Consider the following 20935-nt stretch of genomic DNA (forward strand, 5'->3'; position numbering starts at 1 on the left):
GCACGGGAAGTGTGGGCGGCGCCATTCCTGGACAGGCTGCACTTTCTTTTCACGCTGGGCGGCTTTCCTCACAGGCGCACTCCTTGCGCGTGGGGCTCCCCCATGCGGGGGACACCCTTGCGTGGCAAGGCACTCCTTGCGTGCATCAGCACTGCGCATGGCCAGCTCCACACGGGTCAAGGAGGCCCGGGGTTTGAACCGCGGACCTCCCATATGGTAGACGGACACCCTAACCACTGGGCCAAAGTCCGTTTCCCCAGAGTAGTTTTATAATGGCAAAAAAAACCCATCTCTTAAGGTGATTTTTGCTTTAGCTGATGCTAATGAATCAACTTTCTTTGTTTTCTTTTTTTGTTGTTGTTTTGTTTTGTTTTGTTTTGTTTTGGGAAGTACCAGGGCCAGGGATTGAAACTAGGACCTCGTATGTGGGAAGCTGGCACTCAACCACTGAGCTACCCTAACTCCCTTGTTTTTTAATGAGAACATGGAGAGGACACTGTTCAGAAAGCAGACATTCTGATGTGAGCAAATGTGACTTATTTCCTTCTGATAGGTATAAAAGAATTACTTGCTGTCTATGGAGTGCAAGTTAATGAATGTATCAATGATAGTTTTTACCTTATGTGCCTGGTTGTTTTGTTTGGTTACAGAAGAGGTGGTTTAGCTGGCACGCAGAGTAAGACAGCCCTGGTCATAGAGATCTCCTCTATGCCCTGGGCAAGACAGCCTCCTAAGTGTCGGAGTTCTTAGGGGCAATGAAACAGATATTCAGTCACAGCCTTTGATTTGCTTGGATCCTCTGGAAGTACCTGAATTTTATACATAGTTGGGTTTTAGAGATGGGCAAACCTTCCACAGTTGGGGGTCCATCCCTGACAGGCCACATTGGAAGAGGAGACTTCGGGACCCCCAAATAAAGAAATTGCCATAAGAAGAGACTCTGGTGGAGCAGGCTGGGCTCAGTCTCAAGGGTCTAATGACATAGAGACAGGTGGGGTGTGAGTTGGACCTAATCATCTGATCAGGTCCCTGCTGGGGTGCCTGTGTGGGTTTGGGAAGGAAAGGGCTAAGGATTAAGGAAGGACAGTGTTCTAAGTGTAGCAATTCAGTATGGAAGGTGTTCCTTGAGAGAGCCAGTTATGAGAAGTGGAAGACATTTTCCTGCTGGTTCCTGCAGCAGTGGTTTGAAGGAAGTTCACAATAGCAACTGCGGTGGCCAGTGGTCCAAAAAGTCTACACTGGCAACAAAATGAGAAGGGCTGTGGCCCAGGATGGCCTGCAGTTTGTAGCTGAGAGAGAGTTGACAATGGTACCAGTAGCAGCCTGTGTGTGGTGTGAAACAATAGCAGTCAGCGAAGCAGAAGAAAGGTAAGAAGTGCAAGTGGCTTCTCTGATACCAACTTAAGCCTTCCTCCCATTTCTTTCTTAGGACTCTTCCAGACCCTTCTAGGACCCAGTTACTATGTAGCTGGAGTTGAGCCTAGAAGATAAACTGATGATGTCTAGGAGACAAATGATAAGACCTAGGTATAGTCCTGTTTCCAGTGTAAACATACCTGGGTATTCTCTAGTTCCAGAAGTTGGAGCTTTGTGATTTGAAGGATTAATTTATCTTACTCACTTATCAGTAAAGCCTAATTATAGATGGTTCTGTCTGTTTTACTGTGTGACTTCAATGAAATATTTCAGATCTAGAAGGACAAATGAAAGCACGTATAATTTGCTTTAGTGCCTTCTTTTTAATAGAGTTGACACTTAAAATATGCTTTCTCATTTAAATTTATTTTAATCCTGATAACAAACCGTGAGTTCTAAAGAGGAGGAAATGGGTTTAAATTTCTTATTCAGGATTGTCCAATTAATAAACTGTGGCCCTGGCATTCAGATGCAGGCCTGACACCCAGATCAATCCCAAGTTAGCCTGTACACGTCTTATGTCTTATTTAAGTACAAAGGAAACCCTTAATTTGATCACTTAATTAAAAAGAAAAGGAACCATATCTCCATCAGGGAGGTAGTTCTATTTCGTTAGGTTGTTATGAGGATAAATAAGTTAATATTTGTAAAGTACAGGAATTGGCACATAAAGTGCATATAAATGTTTGCTAAATATTCAAGCCTCCCATCACTTGTTAAAATTTTAATAATATCCATTTTTTGATATAGGGTCAATGCATTTTTATGCAACTGAGTCTTCTGGTTCCACATTATCCTTCTTACAAAAATTATTTGCATACCTATGTTTTCCAATTTTAGTTTCAATACATTAAAGAAGAACTAAAAGATACTTGGGAAACCATCTGAGTGCAGAGTTGTTCTATATTCTTTATGGTCCTCACCCCCCAATGTTTTACTTTGTATTGTGCACACCTAAATAGGCAGCAATTTTTAATAACTTTTTTTACTGATGCTTTCTAAAGCATTCAACTTAGTTTGCATAGAAATTTCTCTTTTATATTTTAATTAAAGTACTTAATTATAATACACACAACTGGATAAACATATTTGGGAACCAACACCACTGACTCAGTAATTGTATGACTCAACTGTATGAATATACGCCTGCAGATTTACTGCAAGTAGCCTACTGGTTTTAAGCATTAGTTGGTGTTTATTTTATAGAGGAAATGGAATGTGTTTGTTTTGGAGATTGATAAAGCTTCTACTATTGGATCAAAATTAAACTGTTATTGCATAATTATAGTGCTCATCCTACTTTATAATTTTATTGTCTTCTTACTCCCTTATTTCATTGTCTTAGTAATCAAACTCATGGTCTAAGTAACCAAAAATATAAAATGTTAAAGAAGAAATTTGAGTAAACTGACCCATTAATGTAGGTGTTAACACTTTTAACCTACTGTGGATGCCATTGTTTTTAATATTATTTATGCTTAGAATTATGTTTCTTGTTAAAAAAACAACCAGAACTTTAAGAAAATTACTTCAGTTCATTACAATTGAAAGCATTAGCTTCTGATAATTTAAATTTGTAGCCCTAAAGTAAGTCTTCCCAAAGTACCTTAGCACGATTCTAGGAATGGAAAAGATCAGGCAGTCACACACTTTCAAAAACAGTGAAAGTGAAGATAGTTGCCTGTTGACTGGGACTTAAGTAACATATGGACCATCGTGTTGCTAAAGCAGAAGGTTTACTTAATTGTTTTGCATTGTGCTTATGGGCCAAAGGTTGCTGGTTTCAGCAGTTAAGAAGATGGTGATCTATCAGACTTTCCATTTTTCAGAAAGACAACAGTTAAACTATCCATATTTTGCCTTTTACATGTTATAAGAGAAACACTATTTACAAAGTAATACTTTTCATGAAAGGAAATTTTAAGTCTGTGGATAAAGTCAGTTACTATTCAACCGGGAATCTCACATCATCCACTGTCTGAAGATAAACATTTAGTGTGTCAGAATATCCGAGTTGACAATAAATTATCAAAGAAGAATTTAAAAAATCTTCTGTACCCCATTACAATGCAGGGAAGTAAACAACTTCAGATCAATTTTTACCCAAAATGAGAATTTTAAAAAATGGTGTGCATTTATTTTGAAACTGTATTTGTTATCGCATTGCCTGCAAAGCTGAAATGTTTCTTCACTTTAAGTGGGATTCTTTTCATTACCTACCCTACTGTTTTGGAAATTTCTTATTTATTTGATTAAGGTCATTAGTACAAGTACATGTTATGGACTTTTTGAGCCAGAAGCCTCCAGTTCTATTTGTGCTGTGACATTAGCAGCTGTGGGACATACAACAGGTTATGTAGCTGCCGTAGGTAGCAATTTTGTCATGTGAAAAGGATACTACAATTTTATGATTCTTCTACATCTATAATTACCTTACTTGAGCCCAAGGTTTTGTTTATTTTTAATTGTTAGGTCATTTAAACCCATACAGTAGTTGCAAGGCATAGTTTCAATATGTCTTCATTTCTGGCTTTTAGTATTTGATTGTGTATTTGCAGTGATCTTTCACCTGCTGTGTAAAGTTCATTCTTGTGAAGACAACTTATTCTTCATCCTTTATTCTCTCTTGGTGGCTTTCAGAAATTTTGATGTTGATACGGAATCTCTTTTCCATGGTTGGGACATCATTGAAAAATATTATTGTTTTATACTAATTCTTTGAAATATGTTGAGATTGTTTAAATGGTTTATTATATGCTTAATTTTCATGTGTTCTTTGCTTAGAAAAATACATACTTTCTAATCATTGGGTGGAGGGTGCTAATTGTGTTAAAAAACACCTTAGCATTTTTGTTTTTCTTGTCTGCTCTATCAGTTACTGAGAGAGGTGTGTTAAAGTCTTCTACTATGATTTTGGATTTTTCAGTTTTTCTTTCTTCTGTCAATTTTTCCTTGATATACATGGTGCAATTAAGTACATGTAAGAACTTTTTATATCTTTCTAGTGAATTGAACTTTTTATTATTAAGTAGTAACCTTTTTGTTCCTTTTGTCCTCGAAGCTATTTTAGCTAATATTATTATGGCTACATCAATTTTCTTTGGTTAATGTTTGCTTGGTATCTTTTTCTCTCTTTTGCCTTTCAAATTTTCTGTGTTCTTAAGTTTTATGGGTATCTCTGTTAAATAGCATTTTGTTGATTTTTTAAATATAGTCTGACAAATTCTATCTGATGAGTTTAGCTCATTTACAGTTATTGTGATTATTCATCTATTTGGATTGTTTCTGTCATCTTTTTTTAATACCATATATGTCTTTTTTTTGGTCCTTTTCTGCCCTATTTTAAATGATTGTGGAATTTGCTTGTTTTTGTATTTTCTGAAAGAATTTATGTTCTCTCTTGTTTATTCCTCTAATGTTTACCCTTCAAGCTTTAATGTTCATATTTAAAATAAAGTCTAAAATTAAGTATTCAGTATCTCTCCATTTCAACATTAAAAATCTTTAAGAACACACTAAATCTTCTTTCAGCCCCACTCCCATCTTGCATATATTATTGGCCAATACTTTATTTTTACTATTTGGCCTTTTTATCAACCTCAAAATAAAACTTTATTATTTTTTGTTATTTTATGTCATCAATATTTAGAAGATTTCTAGGTTTTTGCCATTTGTTTTCCTCAACTCTTTTTTTTTTTCCTTCTAATTTCAGACTCTGGAGTCATTTTTCTTCTTTCTAAGGTACATCCTTTAGAAGCCCTCTGAGTGAGGGTCTTGTTGGTAAATTCTCAGGTTCATTTATCTGAAAATACCTGTATTCCTTGAATAACAGTTTAGCTGACAATACAATTTTAGACAGTTTTCTCTGGGCAGTTTATTTCATGTCTTTCTTCTTGTTGCTCTTGATAAGTCTCCTGATATCTAACCAATTGCAGAACACTGCCAGCTTTTAAGATTTTGTTTTTGTCTTTGATGTTCTGTATTTTCACTAGACTATGCCAAGGAATAGATTTATTTTTAATTCTTCTACTTGGAAATAGTTATACTTCCTGAATCAGAGAATTTGTATATTCACTTTTCTGCAATTCTGGAAAATTCTCAGGCTTTATGTCTTAAAATATTATATATCTCCTTATTTTTTTCTCTACAACCCTAATTAGATGTATGGTAGACTGATTCAGTCTTTCTTTTCCATCTCTCAGCTTACTATGCTGCATTCTGGGTAATTTCCTAACAACTTAATTCCAGTTGATGGAATTCTTACTAATTATTTCTAATCTCCTATTTAACTTGCCAACTCAGGCTATGATTTCAATAATCATAATTTTTCTTTCTAGACATCTTATTCAGTTCATTTTCAAATAGTCCTGATTTGAATAGTCTTGTTGCTTTCTCATATTTAGATTCTTAGGAGAAACTAATATTTAAAGAACAACTGTAAGTACTTTTTCAGTTTCAGCAACCTCTTTATTTTTTGCTCCTGGTCATATTCTTTACCTTCCTGAAAGCACAACAGGTACCTAAAACTATGCTCAAGTATTTCATAGAAGTTAGGATTTTTTTTTTCAGAATGTATAGTTTAGCTATATTGCTAGAATGTATAATTAGCTGTGTTGCTAGAGCCAGAAGTCCTAGAATCTATTAAGTTGATAAATGAAAGGAAATGTTAATAAAGAAACTGGCATAGAAAAATAATCTCAAACCTTTACTTCCATTCTGCGCTTTAAATACAAATATCAAACTGCCTGGTAGCTATTTTCATTTAGATATCCCTTGAGGATCTCAAATGCAACCCAATCTTAATTATTTTTTCCTCCAAATTACTAAAATCAGTGAATGATACTATTATTCATTAGATATCTAGGTGAGTTGATCAGTCAGGGTCAAGAAACCACACTAGGAATCCCTATCTCAAACAGGCTTAGCAGCTTCAGCTACCAGTGGAGTGGCAGCAGTGGCAGCCCCGCTCAGGAGACAGCCAGATCACCTCTTCTCATAGCCTTGCCATGGTGACCTACAGGCAGGTCAGTGTGCAGCCAATGTGTATTCCTCCATCATATGCTGACCTTGGCAAACCTTCAACAAAGGATCTGGCTTTGGGTTGGTGAAACTGGATGTCAAAACAAAGCATGAGATTCTCAACATCTGGTTCATCTAATACAGACACAGGTAAAATTACTGTGACCTTGGAGACCAAATATAAATGGTATGAGTGTTGCCTCACTTTCATAGAAAATGGAGCACAGATAACACTCTTGAAACAGAAACCACCACCAAAGACCAGGTTTGTTAAGGTTTGAAACTGACATTTGATACCATCTCTTACCAAACATGGGAAAGCAAAGTAAAATCAAGTGTTCTTATAAGAGAGAGTGCATAAACCTTGCTTCTGATGTTGACTTGGATTTCGCTGGACCTGCAAGCCATGGTTGTGCTGTCTTTGGTTATGAGGGCTGGCTTGCTGGTTACAAGATGACCTTTGACAGTGCCCAGTCAAAACTGACAAGGAATAAGTTTGCAGTGGACTACAGGACTGGAAACTTCCAGCTACACCCTAATATCAGTGATGGTACAGAAAAAAATTTTGGTGGATCAATTTATAGAAAGTGTGTGAAGATCTTGACACGTCAGTAAACTTTGCTTCGACATCAGGTACCAGCTGTACTCATTTTGGCATTGCAGCTAAATATCAGCTGGAGCCTACTGCTTCCATTTCTGGAAAAGTCAACAACTCTAGTTTATTTGGAGTGATGGGTACACCCAGACTTTGAGGCCTGGTGTGATGCTTACCCAGTCTACTCTGGTAGATGGGAAGAACATTAATGCTGGAGGCCACAAACTTGGGCTTGCCATAGAGTTGGAGGCTTAATCCAGCTGAAGAAACCTCTGGGAATGGATATCAGAAGATTTGGCCTCAATGTATTTCCATTGTGACCAGCAGGCTTTTTAAAATTTTTTCCTAAGAAGGTGATTAAAACAAAGGATGGTCTAAACAAGCGCTGTATTTTAAATATTTTGACAGTTACTCGTTAGCTGGTTTCTAGTAGAATTGGTTGTCTAGTTACCAGTGCTATGGTTGTGCAGTCACCTATAAATTATTTACTTATTCATTTTCCTCCCCTCCCCTCCCCTTCCCCTGTCCTGCTATTTATTGCTTTTTGCTGTCTGTGTCCATTCACCGTGTGATCTTCTGTATCTATTTCTCTTTTTGTCGTCTCTTCTCATTTTTTTCTCCTCTAGGATTCACTGGGATTTGATCCGTGGGACCTCTGATGTGGAGAGAGGTTCCCTGTCAATTGTGCCATCTCAGTTCCTGGTCTCTGATGTGCTTCACCTTGACTCTATCCTTCATCTCTCTTTCATTGAGTCATCATCTTGCTGCGTGATTCACTTGCATGGGCACTGGCCCACCATGTGGGCACTGGCTAACCACAAGTACACTCACACAGGCACTGGCTCACCATGTGGGCATGCTTTCTCTTTTTTTTTTTTTTTTGTCACCAGGAGGCCCCAGGGATCGAACCCAGGTGCTCCCATATGGTAGGTGGAAGCCTTATCACTTGAGCCACATCCGCTTACCACCTATAAATTATTTAAATATATTTAACTGTTAAATGTGCCCACCAGTAATGAAATAGACCTTTATGAAAACTGTGCAATTGTATACATGTTTGTTTCTATATTCCTATTAATATTTGATATGATATTGCTGTTGGATGAGATGGATCAGTGGGTGTTTTAAGATGAGGTTAAAATTTTTGTTATATTCAACCATTATTAGAAATACTTTGGTATCTCAGTACATTACAAATTATGATTAAACAAGTATACATAATTATGACCCCAAGTATTTGCAGAGTCAAAAACTTATCAGCTAGCATGAAATCTCCCTGGTATTTAGCTAATACTTTATTTTTTCAGTGAGCATTTTGCTCTTTATCTATGTGCCATAAAGTCTTCTGTGTCCCTAGAGTAATTCTATAAACTTCTTTAGACCACAATAAAATAAGAGGATATATGCTTAAAAAAAAAAAAAAAAGAAGGAAAAGAAAAAAGAAAACCACACTAAGTATTTCAAAGAGGGGATTTAATTCAGGAATTGGAATATAAGCAAAGAGGGGATACTGAAGTAACACAAGTATTAGTTACTACATGAAGCAACTGCCACCCCTACAGGGAGGAACAAGATGAGAATATGATATTATTAAAATATAGGCACTTGCAGAAGGAACTCTTACATGGGACACAATCGGCACACAGTGGGGTCACTTGGGGGAAATGGCTGACATCCATAGAGTAGTTCTTTTTTTTTTTTTAAGCTTTGTAGTATGTTTTATTTTTTGTCTTTATTTTTTTAATGTTACATTTAAAAAATATGAGGTCCCCATATACCCCTTACCCCCCTCACCCCATTCCTCCCCCCATAACAACAACCTCCTCCATCATCATGAGACATTCATTGCACTTAGTGAATACATCATAGAGTAGTTCTTCTTGAGAACCTCCTTTGTACTCAAGACCCCTTGGTGAACGTTCACTTGCGTGATCCATCCACATACCTTCTTTGTTTTCATTCCTGTTCCTGTTCTTTCCAAGTTCTTGATCATATGGCCAAAATGTAAACCAGTTTGCAGAAATAGATAATGACCTGTATCTGACCATTCCTTCATCTGGACAAAGTGAACAGCCACATATACTGCTCAAAGCCTTGTCTACTGAGATTATTTCTCTTTACCACTTTCTTTCAGGGATACTTCTGTCAGGACACTTCTGATCAGAGCTGTAATGTTGCAACACCCCAATTCCTATCTGTGGTAAGGTATCAGGCAAAACCATCTGTAAGCCAAGGGCAGGTCTTTCTTCCTTCTAGTCATAGGAATGTCCCCATGAGATGAAAGGAATATTTTGAGAGAAGAGACAGTGCAGCAAGAGCAGAGCCTGAGCCTCCTGGTTATGAGATTTACTTGTGCTTTCAAGACCTACTTGAACCCAAATCTGTTTGGAATAAACAAAATTTCTACTTAGTGATGGAGTACTGCTGCATATGCCTGTCCTTATGGCTTGATGGATCAGACAACACCCATATCATGGTGGACTCCTTAGGTTGCTTGGTACTTGGTGTGCCATGTTTATGTACTCTTACTGCCGGGGTCAGATAGCAAGCCAGAAGCTGTTTCTTTTTATGCCTTTGCATTTTAGAACCTGTAAGAAATAAAAGTGGAGTTATATACTGAAAATACAATACAGTAGTGCTGACATTTATAATTACTCATGGTTATCTTTACTGGAGGCCTTTTATTTCTTTATGCCTCTTTGATCTACTGTCTAGTATCCTTTGCTTTCAGTCTAAAGAATTCCCTTTATCATTGCTTGTAAGGCATGTCTAATAGTGATAAACTCCTCAGCTTTTTTCTGCATGTGTTTTCATCTCTCCCTCATTTTTCAAAGAATGCCTTTTTTGGGTATAAAATCTTTGGTTGACAATTGTTTTCTTTTAGCATTTCAAATATTTTGTCCCACTGCTGCCTTCTTGCCCTCATGGTTTCTGATGAGAGATTGGCACTTAATCTTATTGGAATTTGCTTGTATATAGCTTGTTGCTTTTCTGCTCCAGCTTTCAGAGCTCTCTCCTTGTCCTTGGCACGGGACAATTTGATTTCTATGTGTTTGGGTACCAGCAAGCTGCCCAAGGAGCCCAGGCTGTAGTCTCTACTGCTGCCTGCCATGAAGCTGGGAAAGTAGGAATAGTAGGCATTGCAGGAAGGATGAAATTCAGTGGTTTTTACCAGTTTATTAGCCTTTCCCTCTCCGTTTTTGTTGAATTCTGCACAGTGTTCCACTAGACTCTGGGATTTCAAAAGAGCTGATTCAAACAGTTCTAGCAAATTTAATAGTTGTTTTGATGGTGGGGCTGATTCCTGGAGCTTCTTACCTGTCATATTCCCACAATTCTCCAGGAGCTATTTTTTGAAAAAATAATTATTCACAGAAAAGGGCACTGCTTGGTTCCAAAACTCTAGAGGTCTGTGTGCTGTGATTCTCCCATTAGGGTTTGCCAGAGGCACTGTTCAGCATTCTGTTTACCACTGGCAGTTTGAGGACCATTGGAGATGCTGGGTGCCCAGGCCTGCCATAGAAGAACCTTCTCTTAGTCTGAGTTCCACTCAAAACTGCCAGCCTTATGTGTTGCTGGATTGGAGCTGCATAGCCATGTGTTATATGTTGCCTTCCCAATTCAAAAAGGCTCACCACAAATTGGGCCTCTTAGTGGCTAAGATACCCAAATATGCTCAACATTACTGGACCCTTAGAAATGTCACTGAGGTTGTGGGTCTTGGAATTTCCATGGGGCTTATTTCCCACCCTTTGTTGCACCTGCGTTTTACTTAGGCATCTAAGGTGTTGGATACTTATTCAATAAGTTGAGTCAGCATGATGTTCTCAGCATGATGGGTCAGTGTGTTTTTGTCAGTGAGATCTAGGCAGCTGTGGACTAGATCAAGGGTGTGCCAGTCAGTCCTCTCAGGAGATAGAAACCAGGCAGTTGGTTAAACGGAAAATTTAATCTAAAGAATTATTAACTATAATAGAAGAGTAACCAAAGTTACAAGGAAACTCTATATGGTACCTAGGACTGACAGAAGATACTGAAGGAAATAAAAATTTGGAATTAGTTGGAAACTCGTGGAGAAGAGATAGTCCAGCCCACTGGATGTAGAGATGTTTGCTGGTTTAGCCAGCCTGGAGCCGTTCTGCAGTTGCTGGACCAACTTAGGTATTCCTCTGCAGTGTTGGTGGGCGGCAGACCATTAGCAGCCGGTGACATGCACGTGCAGTGCAAGTGCAGAGGGGGTGAGAATCGTCTCGGCTGCAGTCGGGCCAAGCAGGGGTCTTGTAGAGGGAATCAGAGCATTGGCATGGGTGTGAGGCCCTCTGGCCCAGGCATGTGTGGGAAACTTTCCCATATAGGTGTGGGCAGGAGGTCTTCTGGAGCTGGTGTGGGCAGGAAGCCTTCAGGGTACTGGTTTCTGTGTTGAAGATGCCATGGATAGATTATTGCCAGGCCAAGGCTGGAAGGTTGCAGAGGGACTGTGCCCTGGGCCCTGCTTACTGCAGAGTTTAGTTATTCAAACTCACACATTCACTAGACTAAACTGCAGGAGAACCTTTTCCTCCTACAGTGTCCCATCCCCCCCATGTCCTCTACTGCCCATTTTAAAGGGGAACTGCTTAAAGGAATTCCATTTGTCACAGAGCCTATTTTGAAGGGTACTTTCAGAGCAGAGAAGCAGCAAACTGATGACCGACACAAGGGCACACATTTTCTCTAAAGGACCAGATAATTAATATTTTAGGCTTTGTAATCCACATATGGTCTCTTTCTCATGTGCTTCTTTGTTTTCTTTTCTATCTCTTTAAAAATACAAAACTGTTCTTGGCTAATGGGCCATACATAAACAGGCAGCAGGCCAGATTTGATCAGTGGGCCATAGTTTGCCAATGCCTGGGGTAGATTGTGGTAGAGACCATAAGAATATAGATGTAGATTTGAGAGGTGTCAATGAGCATGTACGGTTGTCCCTACTAAGTGTTAGCGGATGGCATCAGGTGGTTCTTTCGTATTAGTATTGTAAAAGAAATTGCTAGATCAGTATCTGTGTATCAGGAGCTGGAGGGAGTGGGTTGTGTTGTTCTGCCTCTGTAACAACAGCGTATCTGAAATAGCTGAAGTTGCAGTCACCCCCTGATTACGTTTATGATGATCCATTGTCATTCTCCAAGAACGGTCTGCCTGTTCTACCGCCCGACAGGTGAGTTTAATGGGGATATGATAAGAAGTCAGAACTCCAGCTTCTTACATGACTTGATGGTGGATCTAATCTCTCCATTTCTACCAATGTTGCGGTATTGTTTTTGGTTTACAATTTTGACAAGGAAGGGAACTTCCAGGAGCTTCCATCTGGTCTTTCTTATCATAATTGGCTCTGTAATCCATGGAATGAGCTCTATGTGGGGAGTCTGCCAATGCCAAGTATGTCTATTCCAATTTTCCTTTCAGGAATTGGGGAAATAATTACAGTTTGGATGCACCAACCCCACTGGACCCACTGTGAGATTGACTTGGGCCACAACTCCATAAGTCCCCACTTTGACATTTAGACCTTGGTGATGTGTCGAGTTCTCAGGGATTGGCCTCAATTCAGAGTCTTTATGGCAGCTCTCGGAGGTCTCTTTCCCTACGGCACTGTCATCCTATAAGATAGCTGCCCAGACCTTAATTCTTTTCTGCTTATATAGACCAGGGAATATTTGAGTAGCCTTCACATTTCTTTTTTCTCTTTTAGCCACTGCCAAAGATGTCTTTGGGTGAAAATACCCAGAGTGGTATTTCCTTCCTGTCTTTGGCGGTTGTGGTCAGTAGCCTCTCCCCTCCTTAATCATATCCTTCCTATTAAATAAGGAAGCCTGTTTCAATGATGGCACCTTCTACTGTCATTTACAACCTTCACAGAGCTTTTCAAAGATGCTGGTGCTCCCCCACTAGTGCTTGGAGAATGAGAAACAATAGATAAAAACCTGCACTGTCAGAGACTTGGATGTTGTCATCAGTCAATCTCTTCATCAAATTTCCTCTTTCCTTTGTCCTCTTAGAGATTGTTTATTTTCTACTTCCTGTATACTCAGGCTGTATAATTTATATACAACTGCTGTCTCTAAAGGATTTAACATTTCAATATAAAATTAGTTTTAGCACAGATCTTTAGGCTACAGTATTGTGCACACTGAGTTGTACCTGGATTAGTTGATTGCTGTCGTGGAGCTATATTCTACTTCATTTATCCTGTCCAAGCCTGTGTCAGACTCATAGGGATGGTTAGAATCTCTAAAAATAGCCCTGAGATTCTTAATTTGCTCATTATGTTACAGTGCCGTACAGAAGCATTCCTCCTTGTACAGCTGGGGATCAGATTATGTCCCGGAGACGGAGCATTGTGCTGGAGCTAACTGTGGATGCTATTCATGCTCATAAAAGGTTCTAATCTCCTTTGAATTCCTCTAAGCCTTCTGACTCAGTGTTCCTTTCAGCAGTATACTTCATGGGTACAGTTGGTGACCTGAAGTGTGCTTCCTTCATTCGTTTTGCCCAGATTATCTTTTTATCTCATTAAGTGCCTTTTGGCTCTTGTGTTACATATAACAAATAGATGACAGTGTCAAATAGGCCGGAAGGACACAACTTGGTATTTTCTGTTTCAAAGCAATAAACTATTATATGAGTCAAGAGACTTCGTTTCATTTCTGGCTTTGCTACTAATAAGCTGCGTGACCTTGGAAAAGTCAGTTAACCTCAGTAGGCCTCAGTTTCCTCGTTTGTAAAATGAAAAGGCTGGATTTGTTCAGTGGGATCTCTGAGTTCCCTTCCAGCTCAGATGTCTTCTGCTGTGATTCTTATGTCAGTACTGTGCTTTATGTCATAGACTTGGTTTTATATAGAAGCTTTCGTTCTTGCCTTTTCGGAGCTCCCAATCATTATAATATTTATTCAGCACAGGCAATTACAGTACATTCCTAACTTCAGGGTATTGTTAAAAACAGAGAATAAAGATGAATGCCTTGCTGGTTATTACAGCGTATTTCCTTCTAAAGATAGGTTTTTCCTTCTTAAAAGCACTTGAGTTTCTTTGATAGCTGCTAGATGTGAGTTGAATGGTCTGTTGAGATTTGTTTAGGTATGGAAATCCTAAGAGTTTTAGAACCACTTTGTATGTCTCTATGGATATACTTCCAGTGTTTCTTAGTTAGTACTGTTTACTTTGAATTTCATCTGCTGCTGAGGATTTGGTGAGTTTCTGAGAATACCTACCATACTCCTTGAACCTAAATTTTGCAAATTTGTACGTTTATAGGATCAGTGATATTGGCAGATGCCTACAATATGCCTCTAGTGGGAGGGACTGCACAGCCACATGGCAAAGGGCATAGATACAGGGAAGACTGAAGAATTGAGAACAATAGTTTTATTTTGCATGTTTCTCTTGTTTTTGTTTTAACTCTTGAGACTAACATTATTTATTGAAAATGAAAGAGACTATATATATATATTTTTTTTTAAAGATTTATTTTCATTTATTTAATTCCCCTCCCCTCCCCCGGTTGTCTGTTTTCTGTGTCTTTTTGCTGCGTCTTGTTTCTTTGTCCGCTTCTGTTGTCGTCAGCGGCACGGGAAGTGTGGGCGGTGCCATTCCTGGGCAGGCTGCTCCCTCCTTCGCTTGGGCGGCTCTCCTTATGGGTGCACTCCTTGCGCGTGGGGCTCCCCTATGCGGGGGACACCCCTGTGTAGCAGGGCACTCCTTGCGCATGGGCCAGCTCCACACGGGCCAAGGAGGCCCGGGGCTTGAACCGTGGACCTCCCATGTGGTAGACCGACGCCCTAACCACTGGGCCAAAGTCGGTTTCCCGAAAGAGACTATATTTTGAAAATAAATGAGAAAATAAATATAAGTAAAGCATGCATCATTGTGCCAGGCACATGGCAGATACTCAGTAAATGGTGACTTCTTTCCCCTCCCTTCTTTTGGGCCGTGGCTCACTTCTGCTTAGTTGGTCGTAAGTAGGAAGTGGGCTCTGAGTTAGAGTTGGTAATGCAGTCGGCTTATTGGAAGGTTATGCCTGTAAAAGACAGAAGGGCAAGAAGCAGGGCTGGGCAGTGTTTTAGTTTCCCAGCTGCTAAAACAAATCCCCTACAATGCATTGGCTTAAATAGTGGGAATTTATTGTCTCATGATTTTGAGGCTAAAAGTCCGAAATCAAGGCATCAGCAAGGTGGTGCTTTCTTCCCAAAGACTATGGCGTTCTTGGCCTGGCTACTGGTGAGCCTTGGTCCTTGGCTTTTCTGTCACATGGCAATGCTCATGGCTGCCTTTCCTGGCTTCTTTCTCCATCTGACATTCACTCTTCCTATAAAGGATGCCAGTAATTCAGATTAAAGCCCAGTCTTATTCAGTCGGGCCACACCTTAACTGAAGTAACATCTTGAAGAGATCTTATTTACAATGGGGTCCACCCCCACCAGAATGCGGACCAGACAAAGAACACGTTCCAACGGGGATGCACAGTTCAGTCCACCACAGGCAGGGACCTTCAGACCATGATGCAGATCTGACACCTGTGAAGGAAAAGGTGGGAAGGAAGCAGGTTGGGCAGGGAGAGCCTCAGATGGCAATGAAGATACAACCAAAGCTCAGCCAACCTAATGAGGAGCTCAGTACAGGAGTCCCATAGCGGGCACAAATGACCAGGCCCTAGTAGCTCTGTTAGGCTCAGTCATTAGCTGGGGGCTTCCCGTTAAAAGCTTGTAAGCTGAGGCAGGTTGCGATGGTGCTAAGAGCTGGAGGCTTCAGCTAGCAGTACTCCCTGCAGCTGACCAGTAAGTTCTTTTCTAAGGAAGGTCTAAGTGGTACTCTTCCATGACTTCCACAGCCCCCGCTCAAGCCACACAGATCCACTTCTATATACGTGTTTGGAAAGCTGCTGCTCCAGGGCTCCTGTGGGCCTCTCCTCTCAAGCAGGGACTCAGAAAAGGGAGGTTTGTGGGACACTCTCCAGTTTCCATAGTTGCAGTTGGCCTTAGGGTCACAACTGGTACTCATTGTTTCCCTCCTCCAGGATCCAGTATCCAGCCCCCCTTCCTCAGCTGTCATCTCTGGTGCTCTTAGTGACTTCCTGTTGGGGTGTCCCAAGCTCTCAGTCCTATGGTGTCTGAGTTCCTAGTTATCATGCCCTTTTATTTTTAAAGATTGATTTATTTCTCTCTCCCCCCACCTTGTTGTTTTGTGCTTGCTGTCTGCTCTCTGTGTCTTTTAGTTGTGTGCTTTCTGTGTCTGCTCGTCTTCTTTTTTAGGAAGCTCAGGAACTGAACTTGGGACCACCCATGTGGGAGGGAGGTGCCCAGTTGCTTGAGCCACATCTGCTCCCTGCTTCTTGTGTCTCTTGTTGAATCTCCTTATTGTGTATTCGTTGTATCATCTCGCCATGCCAGTCTGTTGCATCAGCCCTCTGTCTTGCCTGTCTTCTTTAAGAGGCATCAGGAACTGAACCTGGGACCTCCCATGTGGGAGGCGGGCACCCAACTGCTTGAGCCACGTCCATTCCCCTATCATGCCCTTCCGAGGCTGGGGTTGCTCCACTTGGGCAAGGGAATACAAAGAGGTGCTTAAGTGCATCACCTGAATTCACTCTGTATTACTCCTTGTTGTATAATAACAACTTTACCTCTCTCTTCCTGCTCATCTGGGTTATTTGCCCCAGCTAAGATGGTGGCTATTCTTGCCTGTGGATCCCTGTATAAAAGAAGTCCAAAGGCAGCAGTTGGAGAAATTGTAGCCGCTGTGTCCTTTGACACATGTATATCCTCTTTGGGAACCACAGCCTCTAACTCTGCAGGGCCCAAAGGTGTGGACTCAAGGAAAAAAATGTCCCAAGTGGGTCTTTATGGATGATGGTCAGTGGGCTCACCCTGGTTTCTTATCTTGGGTACCCAGACTCATATAATCTTTTTACTGGGGACACAGAACCATATAAAGGTGTCTAATTCAGTGTATGTACAGCATCCTGGAGACCAGCACCCAGCTGTACCTTCTCCTAGCCATTCTAGCACTGGATCAGACCTGTGGTTTCTGGGTGGTATGAAATGTGACATATGTTGCTGCCTCCCTTCACCCCTCCTCCTTGCCTTTGTTATCTCCCTTTTCCAGCCGTTGCTATCCTTCCCGTCAGTCCCGTCCACTTAGCCAACTCATAATCTGCCCCCTTTCTTAATCACCGCCTACTTCATAGCTGCCTGCACAGTTCCGCCTATCCACTACCGCCCCGTAGTTTACCCGCCCCAATTCCTACCCCTCCCTTGACCCGACCTTATATAATCAAGTGTATTTCCGCAATAAATTGGACTAGCTCATTCTCACAGGCTGTCTCTGTGGTTTTTACCGCGCGTCCCCCACGCCTGGAGAACCTAGGCCTACGCGCTGGCCTAGGGGCTCACCGCCGAGCCGTGGAAGCCCGCCCGGTCCTCGTGGGTTGCTAACTTAGAATAGCAGCCCACAGCAGGGGTTGCTAACTTAGAATAGCAGCCCACAGCAGGGGTTGCTAACTTGGAATAGCAGCTCACAACATAAACAGTGGATCCCTTCATCGTGTGCCCCCTTCTGCACCTGTTACACAGTGAAATGGGTTCCCTGATCATATATGCTACATGCTGTGGGATTCTTTGCCTAGAGCTCAGACACGTCGTTCATCTCCAGATTGTGGTGCTGACTGTGGCTCTGCAGGGAGGGAAGGCAGACTCATACCTGGAATAGGGATTCTTGTGAGAATGACTCATGGTCCTTCTAGGACAGTAGGGGCCAAATGTAGTCAACTTGCCACCAAGTGGCACCACTGATCTCTATGGTTGACAGGTTGTTTATTCAGAAGTGGTAGATTAACCTTAATAAGAACTCTATGCTTTTGTGGCTATGCTGTGCCTCTATTCCTGCCACTGTGGACACTGATGACGGCTGGCCACATCAACTGGCCGAGTCATTTTTGTCTACTTGATTTTTTTATTGCTTCCTAGAGGGTGTTGATTTATGAAAGATATTCACATACGACAAAAGGATTCATGCTCATGCTCATATAGCCATCCTCATGCCTTCACCTCAGACATTCTCATCTCCAATCTTTCAGTCTTTTTCCTTCCAGGCTGCTGACCAATTGGTCAGGCCAGTTGCCACTGCTGTTGAGTCCGTGCCACCTCTCCTTCCTCCCCGTGAGAATGACCAGGTGCAACACTCCGAGCTCATGCATTGGGAAGATTTTCCTCTCCTGTTGTCTTTCAAGTCCACCCTTGAACGTAGCTATTTTGTAGCCACTGTCCATTGTTTGGCTTGTACCCAGACCCTGAGCCCACCCATCTGCAAACCAAGCTCAGGCTTTTTCTCCCCCTTCAGCTAATTGCAGAGGATCCCCAAATGACCATAGACATTAGGGAGGGCACTTCTGCATTAGAGTGAGTGGTTTGGGGTCTGGGCACCTACTCATGCAGTTTGTGCATGTCCTCTGGTCCTGCCTTGCCTTATTCCTAGATATACCATTTTTATGATACAGGAGATTGCTGCTGGGCCTACTTGACTTTATGACTTGATAGGTATGATTGAACTTACCTCATGAGTGACATATAGCCACTGGGTACCCCATAGTCAAGGGTTCACATTTTTTCAGGACTCAAAGCATGGCCAGAGCTGTTTTCAAAAGGTGTATAATTCTCTGCTACAGATGGCATGGCCAGGTTCCAGAACCCCAGGCATCTGTATTATTATTCTTACTGAGGTGTGCCATAAAGTCCACACTGCATCTTTTTTTAAAAAGATTTATTATTATTATCATTATTGTTATTATTAATTTCTCTCCCCTTCCCCCCCCACCCCCACAGTTGTCTTCTCTCTGTATCCATTCGCTGTGTGTTCTTCTGTCACTGCTTCTATCCTTATCAGTGGCACCGGGAATCTGTGTTTCTTTTTGTTGTGTCATCTTGTGTCAGCTCTCCATGTGTGTGGCACCATTCCTGGGCAGGCTGCACTTTCTTTCGTGCTGGGTGGCTCTCCTTATGGGGCGCACTCCTTGCGCGTGGGGCTCTCCTTTGCAGAAGGCACCCCTGCATGGCACAGCACTCCTTGCGCTCATCAGCACTGCACATGGGCCAGCTCCACACGGGTCAAGGAGGCCCGGGGTTTGAACCGTGAACCTCCCATGTGGTAGGCGGACGCTCTATCCATTGGGCCAAGTCTGCTTCCCCACACTACATCTTTTTCTACCACTGATATCTTCAACACCAATAAGGTCTACCATATCATATGTACCAAAGGGCAGGACTGCTTTCTTCCTAGCCTGAACTTGCTGCAGAGCCCTTTTCTGCTCCAGACCACTCACAGAGCTGACAGCCTTTCATGTCATCTAGCATATGCGCTGGACAGTATTTTTAGTTGTAGTATGTGTTACCTCCAAAATGAGAGGACAAACCAGGCATTGCGTCTCATTTGTGAATGCAAGATACAGAGTTTTAAAAATTTTATTTATTTGTTATGCTTTTTTATTTTGGAGATGTCCTGGCATGCCTTTGAATACGGGACCTCCAAAAACTCTACCTTAGTGTCAGGCCCCTGAACCTTCATAGAGTTTTTCTCCTACCTGCTGGAGTACATGTGTCTTACTGAGGTCTTCAGCATGCTCACCTTGCCTGATGAGCTTGATGTCACCAATGTAATGGATCAGGGTGTTGTTTTGACGAATACCTGACTGTCTTTGGGCTGTATTATGATAAGAGAGTTGGAGAGTCAACATAGCTCTGTGGCAAAACTGTAAATGTGTATTGTTTTTCTCTGCATGTGAATGCAAACAGTTTCTGACCTCTTTTTTCAATGGGATAGAAAAAAGATTCCATGGCTGTTGCTACAGTGATCAGGGCTACTACTTTGTTGAGCTTGTGGTAGTCTATAGTCATTTTCCAGGATCCATTGACTTTCTGCAGAGGCCAGAATGGTGAGTTAAACAAAGCTTCCACCCCTAAATCCTTGATATCCTTGATTCTTACAGGAGGCATACCTTTGACAGATGGGGGTGAGGGGTATATAGTTACAGAGGCTTCCACTTGGCCTTCTCACTAAGACCACAGGCCACAGGTCCAAAATGGGGATTGTCTAACTTCCCAGTATGTCAATCCCATTATATATTCATGAACCATGGGAATGACCACCAGATGGGTCTGCAGACCCAAATAATCCACTGCAAGCTGAACTTTGACCAGGACTTACTTTAGTCTGCCCCTGTATGCCCTTGCTTTAACAGGTGACACAATAACACATTGGGTCCCTGGGTTTTAGTGTCAACTCAGACCTTGTGTTCAATATGGGTATTAAAATGCCTGAGTATTACCCTTTGCCCAGTGTATGATCACCCAAGTCAATGGCAATAGGTCCTTTTGGGGACAGACTGGAAGAATCATTATAGTATACATTGCTCTAGCATTGTGGGTTCCTAACTTCTGAGAGTCTGGTCTTTTCTCCTTCAGTCATTGGGTTCCAGATCTGAGACTGACTGGATAAGGATCATAACTTCTTTTGGGGTGATTTCCCCTCAGTCTCCTACTCATTCATTCTTGCTCTCTTTGAATACATAGAATGTATGTATGTATGTATGTATGTATGTATTAGGCAGGCAGTACCCTCACTGAATGTTATCTCCTTCTCTCGGGAATGTCATCTCCTATTAACCATCTTCACAACTGTCTGCCAGTTGAGCTTCCTTGGCTGGCACTCTGGACTTGCTGGTCATTATGATAATTGCTACCCCCTGCTACTCCACTTAAACCTGGCCCCAAAGCAATAAAGGTCTGGTGATGGTATTGAACTGCCAGAAGTCAGGAGGCTGTCATAAAACTTGTTATCAACAAGCCAAGATCTGTGACAGCCTCTCCTATGAGTGG

The 20935-nt window shown here is 41.5% G+C and overlaps 1 protein-coding gene and 1 pseudogene across 1 annotated transcript in view; both read left to right on the top strand.

Annotated features, from left to right (window-relative positions):
• Positions 1-20935, top strand: part of EIPR1 (EARP complex and GARP complex interacting protein 1) — a 213665-nt gene that overhangs the window by 123032 nt on the left and 69698 nt on the right. The gene's annotated exons all lie outside the window — the stretch shown is intronic.
• On the top strand, positions 6456-7356 carry LOC101435201 (voltage-dependent anion-selective channel protein 2 pseudogene; annotated as a pseudogene).

The sequence above is a fragment of the Dasypus novemcinctus genome, chromosome 25, assembly GCF_030445035.2.
Source record: "Dasypus novemcinctus isolate mDasNov1 chromosome 25, mDasNov1.1.hap2, whole genome shotgun sequence".
In the NCBI taxonomy this organism is placed as follows: Eukaryota; Metazoa; Chordata; class Mammalia; order Cingulata; family Dasypodidae; genus Dasypus; species Dasypus novemcinctus.